The sequence below is a fragment of the Tasmannia lanceolata genome, unplaced genomic scaffold (assembly GCF_043159265.1).
Source record: "Tasmannia lanceolata isolate RefF3 unplaced genomic scaffold, GAP_Taslan_0.1 ptg000002l, whole genome shotgun sequence".
NCBI lineage: Eukaryota > Viridiplantae > Streptophyta > Magnoliopsida > Canellales > Winteraceae > Tasmannia > Tasmannia lanceolata.
The window spans coordinates 6708698-6723778 of record NW_027518679.1 but is presented as its reverse complement, the minus strand read 5'-3'; positions in this window follow the sequence as shown (position 1 = coordinate 6723778).

The following is a 15081-nucleotide window of genomic DNA, read 5'->3' as shown; positions in this document are numbered from 1 at the left end:
TATTTCGAATAATTTTTCATAAAAAGGAATTTTTTTTTGTTTCCAATAAATAGAGGAAAATGATAGTTGTCGCTTATTTAGAGGAATATAAGTTCCCAATTAGTAAACCTAAAACTCAAGGGTTCAATTTGGCTTTTTTGTGTGTAATCAAACAATGGAAAAATAAGAAATTTTAGAAAAGAATTTCTTTTCCAAACTTTTCCAAAAAAAATTCCTACAATCCAAAAAGGTCCTTTGATTAATAAATAGATAGATACATGAGAACCTTTGGGAAGCTGGTGTGGCAAGGAAAGAATTTCATTTTGTTAAAGCCGAAACAGTCTCTTTTAATTAAATAATCTATAATGATTTATTAAGTTAATGAAAAAGCTAAAGAGATAGTGGCTTTTAGGTTTTTGAATTTCCTAACACAGCTAAAATTTGGGCCCCACCTTTGCACATCGACATGATTTGATCCGTTGATCCAAGCAGCAACCACAAATGGAGCCTATTTCGCTTGAACCAAAAAAATTAGAAAAAAATTGTGGAAAGAAAAAATTTTCCCAAGTAAAGATTTTTTGTTGGAAATATTTTTCTTGCAATCCGAACTTTCTAAAAAACAACCAAATGCTTCGATTGGGAAGTAAAATCCATTTTTGTTAGAAATATTTTTCTTTCTATTCAAATACAATAAAAAAAAGGTAGAAATTTTCCATTTGAAAATAAAATCACTCAAAATTGGGCCCGTTTGCACTGTAATTTTGATTTGGATTTCTCACATTTGCAGCCCTTTTTTGCACTGTAATTTGGATCGGATCAAATTCTTAGATTTCTAATTCAGCAGCTGAGAGAGAAAAAAAATCAGATTTCAATGTTTGCTGTGGAAATAAGAAATTGGAAAACCACATACCTGGGAGTTTCCTTCACCCTCTTTGCTCCTCAACCTCTCACTACTTTCCCTCTCTATTTTCCTCTACATGAGCTGCTCGATCTATTCAATTTGTATTGAAAACTCAATTCTGAATCCAAATACAAAATGGGAGGCATCCAAACGGGCCCTTACAGAACAGTCGAAAGTTCATTTGTGTCAAAAATATTCCAAACTTCCCCTTTTTTGATATGTACAGCCATGTGCCACTATGCATAAACTATGTAGAAGTTGACTTTTGAGTGCACTGGAGGGGGTTCAGTCAAACAATGGGCAAGCTACTATTTTTATATATTTTCTAGCGTCAAGTTGATCTATCATTTCTAGGCATGGTATTCGTTACACCATGGGCTGTTATGTAACGAATAAATAAATTAAACGCAGTGATATTCCCCCCCCCCCCCCCCCCCATGGATATTTTCACCCGTGTAACAGATGTCGTTAGGATATACAAAGGGGTGGAGTATATCACCTTAACGTAAACTTCGAAAGGCTTATGATGCCGCTGAAATCCGCTCTACCCGATCTAGCGGTGATAAAGTTAATCCTGTGAATAACTTACACTCACAAGAAAGATGTTAGTAGGCCTAGAGCTCCAGCTCCGGGTGATACTGTTATATTAAGCTAGAAATCGGAATCACAGGTGAATTGAAGGGAAGGAGATAAGGTTTAGAAGTGTTACCAAAGAAGATTAAGGAGAAGGATTGTGACTGAACTTGGTTGTTGTCAAGCTGCCTACGTACCCTTTCTTTGAGGAATAAGTCTAACGTAGTTCCATTATGAAGATCCCTTTTATAGAAAATAGAGCCCACAATAGTTAGAATCTTACTGTTTGAGGAGTCTTTCCTAATTGGTTGACTTCCCGGGAGATTAGATTATATCTATTTTCAATAGATATCTTCTTTCCCTGTACAAGCAAGTTACTATTATGGGACTCCTTTACATGGAAAGCCACCGCCTTGGGGCGTGTTACCTCTTCGAATGGCAGTTTCCAAACTATGGACGTTGCTTTTTACAAGGAGAGGATAATATCTCAAGGTGGCAAACGGGCCATGCCAGCCCCCGAGGCCCGGCAAGGCACGACACGCCACGGGCCGTGCCGGCACGGCACAGATAGCTACAATGATGCGTGCCGGCACGGCACGAAGCCGAGGGCCGTGCCGGGCTTGGTTGGGCGGCCCGGCCCGTTTGCCCAAGCACGGCACGGCATGGCACGGCCCAGCACGCGAGCCCGGTTCCCCCTTTATAAAATGTATTTTTTTTTGAAAAACCCTAAAATACCCCCCAAAAGTTGTTTCAAACGGCTAGTTTGGGGGGTATTTTCGTCCAAAACATATATTTTCAAAAAATAAAAATTAAACATGGGCCGGCACGGCTGGCAGCGGGCTGCGGGCCGTGTCGTGCCTAGCCTCGAGGATTTCGGCCCGGCACAGCACGGCCCATGAACCCTTCCGTGCCTTGCCGTGGCCGGTCCGTGGGCCTATCCGGGCCTCATTTGGTCTGGCCGTGCCGGCCCGGCACGGCATGTTTGCCACCTTGAATAATATCTCATTTCCTTATCCCGTAGGTCGGTCTCTAATTACTCGGAAGTGCCACGCGTCGCTTATCGACGGTTCATGCCGATTTTACCCCCAACATATTGCCCCCCACTTCCTTGAGCCATATTTGGATCAAGGAAGTAGTTTGGAGATTTTTGTTCTGTAGGGAGTTGATTCGGTACCGGTGATGATAGATCACCACTCTCCACGACTGTCCCGATCTTTGTCACTCGGTTGACTTTACGAAGTGAAGCCGAGTCTCATAAATGTGAACTTATTTAATTTCCTCATTCCTCGTTGTCCATCACGAGGAACTGTCGAATCACCTTTGATATGTTAAACAATGGCTTCTAATCATAATGATGTGACGGAAATGGATTCTTTCATAATGGGCGTCATTTCTTGGGATAAATGGCGGCATGCCATGTGGTAAAGACGAGGGAAAAACCCAAAAGGCACTTCATGGCGGTTAGTGCCCTTTTTCCCTCCTTTCAACTCCTATTTATAGGGGTTTTCCCTTCATAAAATCTTCTTGATAGTGATTTCTTCTCTTTCTCTTCCTTCTTTCTACTTCCTTTCCTTACCTTATTCCCTTTCACCGCCATAGCCCAAGACTTAGATCTCTCTATCCCTGGGCTATTTGAAGCCCAAATAATAGATGTTGATACTATGCCGGAAGCGGAAATCATCCTCACGCCTCCGCCGAAGCCAACAGTGGAATCAATGGCGAAAATTACTAGAAGGGCTTCCTTGGGAAAGGAGGTGGTGGAGCAAGAAGAAACGAAAGAGGAGACTGCTACACCTCCCTCTTCCCTGCCGCTGGAGACCAGAAAGAGGCTGGGAAAAGTTGCACCTCCCTCTCCAGCCCAGTCGGATGCCCAGTGTAAGATGTCCGACCTAAAGGGGATGCGGTTGTTCGCTCGCAACTATCGGCGCTCGGCAAGGCGGGCCAAAGATCGGAGCATAGCATTCGTCGGCCGGTTCGTGAGGTTGGCAGAGGAGCTGTGCAACCTGGAGATGAAGGCGACCCTTTTGGAGGAGGAGAACATGGCCCTTCATGCCTGCCTCGTGAGTCTGTCAGGTGAAACCGGTCCCTCGGAAGTTCCTTCCAAGGTGGACCCTACCGAGTGATGCTCCTAAGTGTCCCCGGATTCGGATCTCGTTATCGAGGAGGCGAGAACATTGTTCTTTGCACTTCCCTATCTCCATAGAATCCGGGGCAGGCTCCTTTTTGGTGATGGCGCGGTAGCTCGGGCGGTCTTCATTAGTTTTTTGGACATTTTCAGCTTTGGTTTTTGTTTTCCTTTCTTTGGCCCCGAAGCCTTCCACAGGTAAACATTTCAATAGATTAATAGAAATTCTACTTTACTCGGGCTTATCACTAGTGTAGTTTCTGTTTCATTTTACAAGCAGCTCACATTAATTAGGATGTATATTTACTGAGTCGCAAGTTTACTCGAATTATCACCTTTTGGCCCCATTACTTACATCAGTTACCTAGTGGAGATACGCGTGTATGCGTATGCCGGTACTCATCTAAGAATAGTTCGCTAGCAATCCACATTCGCGGATAGCTGCTTTTATTCCTTTTCTTTTAATAGGGCCTTATCTGCAGGAGTATAGAGTTGGTACCGAGTTACAAACATGCCCCCTATTTTGGCGGTTATCGCCTTGGAAAAGGGGCATTTTTACTCATATTGGTAACCGCCATTTTTTCGGCGTAATGATGGGGGGTGTGAAGCGTCGCCATACGGGCGCGTGACGCGTGTCCCTTTTTAAATGGTAACCTTGGTTTTTCACGCCCAGCGGTTTTTAACCCATCTGTAAAGCTTTTTACATTTCCACTTTTTACACAAAGCCTTTTTACCTATCGATTTCGCTTCTGGGGTGGTGCCAAAGAACAACGAACTTTTTTTCTTGTTTCTGGGGGTTTATTTGAAACTTTCATCTCTTGAAGAATTGGTGAGTTCTTTGTTCTTTTTATTCTTCATTTTTGTTCTTAAACATGTATGATGCTACAGATTCACAAAATCTTTCTGGCAGCATAGGTCATATGGAGAACTCTGAGTCTCCTCATAAGGCCGAATCAAATGACAAGATTAGGGATGAGGCTAGTGTCAGCGAGCCACCGGCTCCAATAGTTAGTAAGAAGAGGAAACCCACTAGGAAGGGGAAGGTCTCCAAGATACCTAAAAAGGCAAAAACTGATTTAGAGGCCACCGTTAGTGCCCATCGTCCCGACCAAATCCCTCCTAGTTTAATAATATAGGAACCACTAGGAGAACAACATATATCCTTGGTCAAAGAGTCAGCCGACTTCTTTGAGGCCTTGGGGGACCTTGGGGAATCTTATAGACCTGAGGTGGTTACCTCTCAAATCGGTACCCTTGCAAGTAAAAGTATTTCCGATATTCGTAACGAGTACCACATTCCTGATGAATACGTTATTTGATTACCGAATTCCAAAGAGCGAGCCTGCGAGAGTTCGGTCGGGGGTGAGATGGCCTTTTACCTTGAGGCTTTCAAAGGCGGTTTAAGGTTTCCCTTGGCAGAAGTAATCCCTCAAATATTCCAGTTCTACGGGATAGCCCCCTCCCAAATTTTTCCGAACAGCCGGAGGAACTTATTGGCTTACTTGGCCAAAAGTAAAATTCTAAATTGTATCAGTCGATATCTTACGTCGGTGTTCTAAGTTGGTAGATGACGGGGGATGGCTCACCCATCGTAGAAACGTAATGGTTGGGGCCAAAACCCCTTCGTCAATCAAAGGTTGGAAGAACGACTTTATCTTCATTCGGCCACCTTCCCATGCCGGATGGGACTTTCCCTTTCACTGGAAGAAACCCTCAGCAGCCAAGTTAAGCGTCATTCGGACCCTAGGAAAAATGGGGAATAAAATATTCGACTCTGTTTCTTCGGGTTTTAAAATTTATACTCAGGAGTTCAAGGACCAAGAAAAGCTTGTCGAGTATGGCTTATGCCGCAAAGTTGTTCATTCCAAAGTTTCCATCAAAGGGGTAGGAGCTTCGAAGAGCGGTAATTTCTGTTTCTGTGTCCGTTTGATCGATTGAACCTATGATGAAGAAAGTCATCAATCTTTTGTTTTGTGCAGGAATGTCTTCCCGATAGGCTGAGGCTCTTGAAGGTGCCGAGGTTTCTAAGAAAATCGGGTTCCCGAAAAAAGTAAGGTCCCCGAGAAAACTACTAAGAAGCCCAAGGTTCCCCTACAACCAACTCCAGTTATATCAGTAGCGACACTAGAAAGGGCTCGAAGAGCCAAATAGGGGGGGGGGGTCAATCAGATATTTCCCCTCCCTTGAAGACACTTTTTGGAAAGTCCAGAGAGCCTTCTGGTGATGAGAGACCTGACCCTGAGAAGAAGCTCAAGGAGACCACCACTGAAATGCCAATCGATGGAGCCTCTAGCGACCTCCCCCCAGTTTTTTCTGTTGACGAGAGTAGGTGAAAACAACTTCTCTTTCACTGCGTTGAGATAACAGAGGAGGAGGCCAAGGTCTAGGGCGACCCATTCAGCCCTTCCTAGATGGTTTGGGACAAAAATTCCGCCATTCATAACCAGAGGGTTGGGGTGGAGATGTGCCTGAGCAGTGTGCTTTCGAGTGATAGGGAAGAACTACGGAAGCTATGTTCCGGGGCTTTGAGCCGCTTCTTCCATCAACAGAAGAAAGTAAGCACTCGTTGAGCCCTCTCTTTTTCCTTTCTATTCTCCGTATCACACAAACTTATACCTCCATATCTTCTATTAGATGAATGACATCAGCGTTATGGCCTCCAACAGTATTATGGACACTTTGGCGGATAATCTAAAGCTCAAGGACGTGGTTAGCGGCCTAGAGGGAAAGAACCGTTCTCTAGAAACCCGAGTGTCCGAATTAGAGGTGAAGGAGAAAGCCGACGAGGAGATCATAAGTTCTTTACGTAAGGACCTGGAGGATGCGGAGAGGAAGTTTATGGAGTCCGAAGAGGCCCTCAACGAGCTCACTAAAGATCAGGCGGTGACTGAGGTTCAAGCGGTGGCCAAATTTAAAGAAAGCGAGGAATACGGCTTTGATTTGGCCTTTCATGTGTAGACACCTCATTTTGACCAGACCCAAGTTCACTGTGTTTGTGCGAAGCCCCATCCAATCACGGAGCTAGGATCCCAAATTGCACCCTAAGCTAGGTTAGAGTCCCCCATAGGTCCCCGTAAAATTTCGTTGGAATCCGAGCTCGTTTGATCAGCAAACGGATTGAATCAATGTCGTAGTTTAAAGCTGTAAGGGCGGTGGATTATCCGAAGAGGGGGTGCACCTTTGAAGTGTGAAATTCCAATTTTGTCCTTTCGCTAATACGACAAAGCGGGAAGGGTGCAATTATTAATTCGCGCGCCTTATCAATAACAGTAGTGCCATTATCAGCAGCCTTCTCTTTATATATACGAAAAAATCAGAAAAAAAGGGAGAACACTGTTCACAGCCGGAAATTTCGCAGAGAGAGAGAGAGAGAAGAAAAGCTTGGGTTTCCCTTCTCCGATCGGATTTTTTGATCCGAGCCCTCGGATTTCCGACCAAAACCTTCGTTGCTCAGGCCGTATTCCCACCGCCATTCGAATTTTCTTTTTCTTCTACATTTCTCGGCTCCGATCAAAACTTCCATCCATTCCGGCACGGATCTGATCATCTATCTTCTCCGGCCATCTCCTTCACCTTCTCCGGTAGCTTCTTTCTCCGGCAACCTCCAACCGTCTCTCTGCAAATCCGATCGGATCTACCATCCGATCGACGGCTCCGATCAAAACTTCCATCCATTCTGGCACGGCTTCGATCTTTCCTCCGGTCATCTATTTCGCAGCCACAATTTGTCCAACTGCACTCTTCATTTATACAGATCTGAGATCGAGAGAGATTTAAAAAGAGAAATCCCCAAATTGCTTTCACCAAACCCTAGATCCGATCCAAGCTCCGATCTTGGGCGTGTGGACTCGTCTGTTGCATCAACGGATCGTATCTTCATCCTCTTCTTCATTTGTTGCTTCAAGTGCCCGGAATAGGTAATTCTTAGCATAATCTGCTTAAATAGAAGGTAATTGATATGTATCTTTCTCAGATTTTTGTTTGATTTCGTTCAAGATTGATGAAAATTCTATATGATTTGTGTTAGCATGATTATTAGATAAGAGATATCTAAAATTTTCTTGAAATTTATAGATATTTTTGTTAGAAGGATCTTGCTTTGATGAATTGATGTGTTGAGTAAAGATAAGAATTTTGATTTAGAATTTTAGTAACTCCTCACGATTTATGATTATTCTCCTTGGATGATCTCCAGTTGATAACATACAATAGTGATTTATAGAGTCTGTGGCAGTCTTTCTTTATAATATGGGTTAAATTCTGTTTTCTTTTTCTTATGTTTATTAAATAGTACACGATTTTTTTGATCTTGCTGAGAATTGTGGATATTTGTAGGATTTTGTGCTCGTTTTCTTAGAGGTTTGGTGTGGTTCTAATTTTATTAAGAGAGTTGTAGAAGTTTAGTTTTCTTCCAAAACTGCAGCACTGTAAGCAGTACATGTTCAGCCATGCTTAATACGCTTATAAAAATTAATTCATCTATTCATGGTTCAATCCATATTCTATGCGCATCTCATCTCATCTGTCCAATGGCTTGATTGAAATTGATTATATGAGTGTTTGAATCATAACCTGTAGAATAATTCTTTTTCTTTATGAATCATTCTTATTTGGCTGTTCATGTCTATGGAAGAAGAAAATTGTTTTGATATAAAAAATAAAAAAAAATCCTTGTGGCTGCATTGGTGGTTGGATCCCATGCTCTTTCTTATAATGACAAGGATCTTAGATATTTTGTGTCAATTTTGTGATTCAAGGTGAGGTTCCAAAATTCTAAAAGAGAGAAAAGTATTTTTCTTGCTCATGTTGCTGATGTGAGTTTGCTATGCTAAGTGTGTTTTCTTTAATTGTTCTCGGGTTTTCATACTTTTGACAGAACCTTGATTTTTCAACACATTTTCTCGAGCCAAACGAGAACTATGAATGCCCATTTCAGCCCATGGTTAAATTCCCTATTAGGCAGTAAAATTTGCACAAGTGGCTGCCCCCTGTTATGCAATAAAATTTTTACAAATTAATGCCCCCTGCAAAGCACTAAAATTTGTACAAATTAGAAATATCATTTAATATATTTAACTTGTTGAATATTTAATGCTTGTCTTTTATACTAATCTTTGAGTTAGATTTTGAAGATGGTGATAAATGGAATGCTCGGGTGAGACTCTCTTGAGGCTTATAAACTTGTTTTTTTAATTTTAAAATTGTTTAGGGAAGAAGGAGATCAGATGACTACTCTATTCGATATTATCGACATGAGTACTGTCTGATCTCAAGGCGGGATTAGAAATATTATCATGTGTATTATGATATCAGATGATTACTTTAGCATCATCTGATTTCATCCCCATATTGGGGTGGTGTTTGTGGTTGGCATAGAAGTGTTTGATATCATTTTTACTTTATTAGGCTATCCAGTGGCTAGTCTGGACTAATTAATGTTGTTTATCATTTTATGATTGCTACAGGTTGTGCACTCTTTAGTTGTAGATCATATTTTGCTGATATTGATTTGTTTTATAATAATTGATTGAAAATTTGAGATTATCTGGTATCCTTTTTCCTCTCTCTTTGGGTAGACTAGCACAGTCTTTTGGGTTTCTGATTAGATTTCTTTAGACACTATAACCTGTACTAGGAGACATACTCTGTCTCGTTAGGCAATCATCTTTTGGAGGCACGTCTCGCTTTTAGCTTAACCTCAAGGAGGTTGCTTTGATTTTGATAAATGGTGTACCCATAGGAGGCATGCCTTGCCTCATTTAGAGAGCCTTTGAATATTTCGTTTGTGTGGTGATGTTATCGGGGAAGTCTTTGATTCATTTAATCTTTATTGATGTTATTAGGGAGTCATCTGTCTTGGCTTTGTAAGTAATTAGCTTTTAGAAGGCCTGCTTGGCCTCATTTGTAGAATCCTCTCTGAGGTTGCACCTCAATTTGTTCCTCTGTTAATTAGAGACCAATTTGGTCAATTAGTTGTCTTAGCCTTGCTTACCCCTTGCAAGGGCAATGATAAGGTCACTTGGAGCCCATCTTTGTGTGTGTTTGGGAGACCTGCCCAGTCTCACTCTCTTGCTGAACCTCCTCTTTGTGCGTCGTTTGGTTTTGGGAGAACACCCTACTCGGCTTGGCAGCATACCCCTACCCTTATGGGTATTGGGTTGCACATTTGTTGCACACTAGGGCTAGGCAGCTGTCCGGCCCGGCTGGGTGTTTTACCTTTGCCAAATATGCACAGGGTCTCTTATTCCTTTTTATGTCATTTGTGTCTCGGAGACAAGCCTTGTCTCATGTAGAGAGTTTTCCCTTTAGGAGGCTTACCTAGCCTCATGTTAGAGTGGCCTCCTCTTTTAGAGTGAGTCTTTGACTCGGTAGTGTTATTAGAGAGTCTCTGACTCATTTGTTCCCATCTTTAGTGTCGTTAATTCGGAGTTTCTCCTTTAAAGTTGTTGATTACTTCGCTTCGATTCAAGACTAACTCAGTCTTATTAGAGCCTTCCCTGCTTGGGATCTTAGATTGTTTTCTCTGTTCTTGGGGCGCTATCTTTCTTGTTGTGGTTTGTCTCTTTGAGACGCTAGTTGCTTATTTGGGGTTTCCCCTTTAGATTTAGGGCTTTGCCCTAGTTTGTGGTGTTACTTGCGTGTTCCCTTTAAGATTGAAAACATTTAAAGGTTCAGAGCATTTGAAAAGCTTTAAAACCCAAAAACATTAGAAATTGAAACTCAAAAACATTGGAAAAACTTTAAAAACATCAAAAACATTAAAAAAATATCAAAAATATAAAGTGTTGAATGTTTTAGAGGTAGCAATTAGGAGAGTTCGTTTCGAACTACGTTGGCTTGATCCTCTCCCACTAGGTACGTAGCGCAGCTCGGGATTTATATCCCAAGTCCAGCCAAACTTTTGTAAATAATATTTTAAATCTTTTTGAATAAGCAATCTTTAAAACCCTGTTTTCAAAAGATCTTCCTTTAGAGTTAGGAGTTTCTCCTAGATAAAGAGTTTTAGAGTTAGGATTTTCTTTTGTTAGGTTGCTTGATTGTTTGTTTGTTGTGTGTTTGTTTTAGAGTTAGGGGTCTGTCCTAGAGTTATAAGAGCGCCTCCGTCCGGTCAGCTGGCGATCCACATCGCCGACTGATGACTAGCATAGGATGCGTTAGTCCACCCTTTGTTTTCCTTAGGAAACGCAGCCTAGTTACACATAAGTTGTAGGAACCACTTGCATTAGCCTAGGGCTAACATGCATTTAGTTAGGGCATATAGGGTGTCCTAAAATCCACAATTCACTGGAATTTAAATAATCGTACAAGAAACTTTAATAACTAGTCCGGTCTTTTAGATCGAGTCTAAGATAGAGGTCTATGTGTCTTAGACATCATAGCTTAGAATAGGGGCGAAGAACCACGTTGCCTTGATTCTCATGGAGGCAGGGATACGTAGGCTTCTTTGGATGAATATCAGACCATCCGAGGACTCGGGCTAATAATTTAGAGTCTTAGGAATTGTTGTTTTGTTATATTGTGTGTTTTGATGTGTTTTCTTACTTTATCGTACTGATCCTATACCTTTAGCTATAACTTGCATGTGTTTGCACATCAGAATTTAGACACCCATTAGGCATGTCACTCATAACCTAGCTATGCTTAGGTGACACACCTTTCATTTTATTTTATATGTGTTTATTATTTTTTTTCCTCAGGAAATGCATGCTTAGGTAGACGACTCCTGAGGATTGTTCCCATTTCACATGATTTTTACCCAAACTTCTTTGGAGTTAATAATAAATGGCATAAGAGACCAAGTGCTTGCACTCGGACGAATCGGGGGTGCTCTCAGACCTTCCACATTCGTAACCAGGCACGAACCCATATATATTTCTGGTTATCCATGGTATACAGAGCATATTTTTGTTTAAAGGATCCATGGCCGTATACTGTGGATGGCGACTCTGAGTTTATTTAGGTACGTTTCGAATCTGGACTTTTTCCTGAATCGAAAGGTATCTCTTTTATATCGCCACTCGTGCTATGCTATGAGGGTGGCATCCGTTTTGAGAGTTCCTTGGTAGAGCTCTCCACACACGTGGATGATCCTAAGAGGCCGTTGGGGGCTCGTCCCCCATCTCTCTCTCGGATCGGGGTCCACATCATGCCCTCGACTTCGAGGTCAAGGGATTTACCGAATGAAGAAGGCAAGCTCTAGAAATCATGTCGGATTTCCCCGTGGACCGTTTTGCTGCTCCAAAGACCGATACAGTCATTACTGAACCTCTGCCTATGACCAGCCTAGACCCCTAAGTTTTTTCTTCTGTTAATTTTTTAAGTTCTTTTTTAGTGCACTTAAAGTTCGAAAACTTTATTTTTGGTTTGTAATATTTGCCCCAATGGTGGGGTACATACTTCGGTGCCTTTGCTGGCACTACTGACTCAGTACCGTCGAGTACCTTATATCTTGTTGATATTATACACAGGTTCTCATTCCTTACCCTTAGGGGAGGATGGGGCCTGTGTTAATTTTATTTGTGAATTCTACCTCTCTGCTTTTGCAGGGGCTTGAATCTTTTGTTAAACCGATTATCTCTTTTTTCATTTAAAAATGACTAGAGTAATATGACAAGAAGAGGTAGGCCGGACGTTTGGTCCTGTTCCTTTTCGTGGGTAGCGGGCCAGACATTTGGTCTTGTTCCTTCTCCCTTATTTTGATTAGGGATACGCTCTATTGAGCCTTTGTGAAGGCCGCAATTTATGGGTATTCCCTTTGTGCTTTGCACGTCGGTCGTCTTCGATTGATCAATTCGAAGTCGACTGACCCGCCCTTCCATTTAAGGAGGGAACTCATTATCCAGTGATATTTTTAGTGGTATCCGGGATGATCAACCTCGGTCGCACTTCACATATTATTTGGTTGATCCGAAGATCTGGGCATCTGGTCCTCCTGTCTCTGGGTCAGACGAGTGTCTCACCCTACTCGGCCGATTTATATACTCGGTTGGTGGGCATTAACCTTACGAGGTTAATTATTTTTGTAATGACATCAAGTCCTCCTATCTTGGGTCGGACAAATCCCTTACCCTACTCGGCCGGTTTATATACTCGGTCGGTGGGCATTAACCTTATGAGGTTAATCATATGATTTATATTTTTAATATCTTAAACATAGGCATTTATGAGCTTGTATATATTCAAGAGTTGGACAAGCATTTTACCTTGTTCGATCAGTTTACCTACACGATTGGTGGGGACTGAAATTGTTTAATGTTTTCTAAAACACGCATAAAAACATTTAACAAGGATAAAAATATACCAAGAACACTCTGAAACAAATTTGAAACTTTATTTCATTAAGCTAAATTCCTTATTACATCATTTTAAGAAGAATTGTCTCTACTTATTTCTGCATTTGAAAAAGAAAAATGAAAAAAAATAACGAAAGATAAAGAAAGAATAGCTAGACTTACTGATAGAACTTCCTTAAGTTCTGCATATTGCATGTCCTGGGGCTCGGTGTTCCATCTAGTTGTTTCAATTGGTATGCTCCTGGGCGTAGGATCCTTATAACTCTGTATGGCCCTTCGCATGAGGGGGTGAGTTTTCCAGCATTCCATGGGTCTGAGACCTCTGCCCGTCGGAGTACCAAATCTCCTTCCTTAAGAGCTCTTTCTTTCATCCGATGGTTGTAGTACCGAGCGACCCTTTGTTGATATGCGGCGACTCTGATACGAGCCTTCTCCCTGGTGTCCTCAACGAGGTTCAAGCTGCTTCTCATGAGTTCATCATTCATTTGTTCATTGTAGCCTTCGACCCTTGGAGAAGGGATGGCTATCTCAACTGGAATAATTGCTTCGACACAGAATGTTAGGTTGAATGGGGATTCACCCGTCGTGGTGCGTGGGGTAGTTCGGTAGGCCCATAGGACATTTGCTAATTCTGATGTCGAAGTGTTTTTGGCATCTTCAACTCTCTTTTTAAAACTCTGAAGGAGAATTCGGTTGGTTACCTCGACTTGTCCATTTGCTTGTGGGTGTCCGGCCGAAGTAAATCTTTGTTCGATCATGAGCCTTTCGCAAAAATTCCTGAATTGTTCGCTAGCGAACTGAGGCCCATTGTCGGTAACCAACACCCTTGGTATTCCATATCTGCATATAATGTCATTGTAGAAAAAAGTCTTTGTTGCCTTGGAGGTAGCCTTTTTTACTCTCCATGGCCTTTATACAAGTTCAACATATTAAGATGGGCTCACTCTCTTTCATGGCTTTGTTAGTTGATAAGAGTTTATATAGTTCATAGCAATTTTAAAAAATGTGAGTAAGAAGAAGAAATGATTGGAGTTTATTGTTTGGGTTAGTTCGGTTTGGATATTTTTTAGAATGTTTAAGAATTAATCCCAAACTATCATGAGCCAGGTCAGTTTGGTTTGTTTTGGAGCAAATATAAGTACCATCTTTAATAGGGAAATTCATGTGGCATTGAGTTAATGGTTTCAATGCTCTTATTTCTAGTGCCATGATATATAAAATGTCTAATTTATGTCAATTCTCAGTTAAGACCATTTTGTAGTATATAACTTTATAACAATTTTATAGCATGTATTAAGATAGGTTTGTGTCAGTCATGAGAACAAGGAAATCATTGTATTAATTGTATTAACATTGCAATTTATTAATATCAGACGGTTGTGTTTTAATTGGTGCACATGCTTAATTTTCTTACTTGTTTAGCAAATACCTGATAGAATAATAGAGAACATACAATTGTTTGAATATCTACCAGGTTACCTAAAACTTAAATGGGTTGATGTGATTAGCAGGGTATATGTTCTAGATTAACATAGTGATGGTTACATGATTATCTCTGTGTATTTTGATCTCTGGAAAATATATTAGTAATTTTGAGGTAGAATAAATTTCTTATAAATAATGCTTTTGTTTGTCATGATGTTTAATGAGGAATTCTTCCCCTTCATATGCAAGTAGCTGAGATGATTCAATGTTTATAATTAGTAATGACAGTGGTGTTTGTGTGATCCAAATATTGGGGTCTGGCTCATTTTAAATTGTTGAAATCAGCTCATAACTCTATTGGTACCCTAGATCACTCAGAAACTGTATCATCTTGTTAGTGATTCACTTTGTCTCTAGTCTTAGATACCTGTATCACTTTATGCATTAGATCATTTTAGTCAAAGTAGATGTTAGCTTTTAGACATTCTTATAGATCCTGATAGGGGGTGGGTTTATAAATTTCCATCATTGTGTGATTGAAAATGAGTGAAATAGATACTATCATTCTTCATTAGTTACATTAGTTCTCCCATATCTATTGTTTTTAGTGTATATTCGATTATGAAAATCATGGTCTGAGGAAGGAAAATTCTAGAATTATCAATGTTCAGTGGCTTTTATTTGATTCAGTTCATTCTTATTTGAGATTATTTCAACCTAGAATGATACCCATAGTAGGCCTGTATGTTTGGAATAGAATTGAAAATGCAGAATTATGCAGACAT